The 2,500-nt window shown below is 45.7% G+C and overlaps 1 protein-coding gene across 4 annotated transcripts in view; it reads right to left on the bottom strand.

The window, feature by feature from the left end:
• Positions 1 to 2,500, bottom strand: part of LOC106876814 (cholecystokinin receptor type A) — a 156,580-nt gene that overhangs the window by 33,734 nt on the left and 120,346 nt on the right. The window lies entirely within an intron of this gene.

The following is a 2,500-nucleotide window of genomic DNA, read 5'->3' as shown; positions in this document are numbered from 1 at the left end:
TCCAGCTTTATTATTATTATTATTATTAGTTTTGCATTCTTTATTTTTTGTTCTGTCTTTCTTTGAGGATTGACTTTCATTTCTTCGCAGACATAATTGAGTCGCTGAAACAGCAATTTGTAGTTTGGAGGAGACACGAGCGAGCGCGTGCAATCACAGCGAAGTACAGAAGCGTGCGCCTACGCAAACACACGCGCGCACGCACGCACGCACGAACCGACGTAACTGAGTACCTAAAACAACAGTCGCGAAGTGGACACACAGACAAATAGACAGAAAAGCAGACAAGCAGAGAAACAGACAAACACAAAGACACATACACACACACACACACATGCAAACCCTGCCCTAACTCTTCGAAGCACTTAGTTTTAGAATGGTGGCAGCTGATGAAAGAAATGTTCTCTATGTGGCCTGTGTGTTTTCTGTACTCCGTTTATCATTTTGTCTACGTTTTGTTTGCAACGTCCTGTACCCAGGTATGCATCTATATATACAGGTAAATGTGGGTATGTACATACATGTACGTTTGTTGTTGGCACACCGTCGCTTACGACGTCGAGGGTTCCAGTTGATCCGATCAACGGAACAGCCTGCTCATGAAATTAACGTGCAAGTGGCTGAGCACTCCACAGACACGTGTACCCTTAACGTAGTTCTCGGGGGATAATATTCAGCGTGACACAGTGTGACAAGGCTGACCCTTTGAATTACAGGCACAACAGAAACAGGAAGTAAGAGTGAGAGAAAGTTGTGGTGAAAGAGTACAGCAGGGTTCGCCACCATCCCCTGCCGGAGCCTCGTGGGGCTTTAGGTGTTTTCGCTCAATAAACACTCACAACGCCCGGTCTGGGAATCGAGACCGCAATTTTATGACCGCGAGTCCGCTGCCCTAACCACTGCGCCACCACATACATGTACGTATATACTCATATATTATTTGTATTACATAAATATATACATACATTATACATAATCTATACTCAGACAAATATTTCAGACAAATTTTCGCAAGTTTGCCCCAGTTATTAATTTACGCAGCCAACAAAATATGTTTCCAGTGACCAACGCAGTTCGAACGACGGCAATTTCCCCCCCCCCCCCCAGCGACGTGGCCTTTTCATAAGCCGAGGGTCTCCAATGTCCCTGGTGGTTGCAGTCACTCAAATTGCGTTGGTCAATAAATATCTACGTCGTTGACTGCGTGAATAAATAACTGATGCGAAGTCCGCAAACATTAAACTGAAATATTTATTTGACGGATATAAAAATATTGAGTATTTGCTGTTTACGATGACAATATTAATAATGGTCGACTGGGATAGAGAAAAACCGTTCTGTAAACTATGGAAGGCTATTTGTGTGAGAACGTGCGGTAGGTTCAAAAATACACGGTCATCTGCGCAAATCCCTGAGGAGATTTGTGGTCTGTTGGTCATCTGCGCTCCAAACTATGCGCCAAATGGTTTTTTATCGGGGACCAGAAACCAGATAGATAGATAGATAGATAGATAGATAGATAGATAACTTTCTTTATTGACCACACAGGGCTGAACACAGAGGGGACAAATACAAATGCAGAGCTAAAAGGTGGGGGGGGGGGGAATGAGAGAGAAAAAAAAGGAAAATTCCGATCAAAAGGGGTCGGAAAAAAAAGGCGATCAAAACGGATCGTGTATCACAGAAGAATTTTTAAAATGTAAAAAGCAAGATTAGGTTTATCCGTGGAAAAGAAAAGCCTACGGAAAAGACCACGGTAACCTCAGGCAGGGAGGGAATAAACACATGAGGGCAAAGTGCTCGATCTCTCTTTTTTCGATTTACAGGATCATGCTCAAAGTGGTTTCGTCGCTCGCACGTAACATCTTTGCTACATTCACCCACCTTTTTTTGAAACTTTCGCGAGACAAAAACTGTCTCTCCATTCTCACCTTCCTTTTCAAGTGATACTTGAAAAAGTTGAAGAGCGATTGGCCAGAGAGGTAAGTTTTCGTCTCTATAATCCTTTCGCTCGGGTCCACCACACACATTCTTTCACCATGGCCACCAGTATAATGAACACTGCCTTCCTTTCCCTGTTGAGGGACGGTGGCGGAGCAATTGTCACGATAGACTCGGCCGACAGGTGGGCTCGTCTCACACGTGACAGCAGCCGTTCGGCATAAGCCCACAGGTCCGAAATGGTTGGACACTGCACGAGTGCGTGCAGAACGGTTTCGTCGCTCTGACCGCATCTCGGGCAGGTCGGTCCGGTGTGTCTCGAACCGTGCCTGTACAGCTTATCCCGAACGGGTAATGCTTCTCGATAGCACTGCCAGGCCAGGGATCTCTGGTGGTTGTCCATAGGTCCCGGCCCGAAAGTTGTCCTGAACAGGCGGCTCAGGTGTTCTTCGTCGACGCCCAGATTCTGCCCTCCTTTAATTCTCAATAAAATGCCTTTGTTGTAACGAAGTCGCACAAGTTTGGTCCTGGACGGCAAGGTTACTTGAGAGCAACGCGA

This window comes from Octopus bimaculoides, chromosome 27 (genome assembly GCF_046866305.1).
Source record: "Octopus bimaculoides isolate indiv1 chromosome 27, ASM4686630v1, whole genome shotgun sequence".
Classification (NCBI taxonomy): Eukaryota; Metazoa; Mollusca; class Cephalopoda; order Octopoda; family Octopodidae; genus Octopus; species Octopus bimaculoides.
Note: the sequence above shows the minus strand (reverse complement) of the source record. Positions and strands in the feature narration are given on the sequence as shown.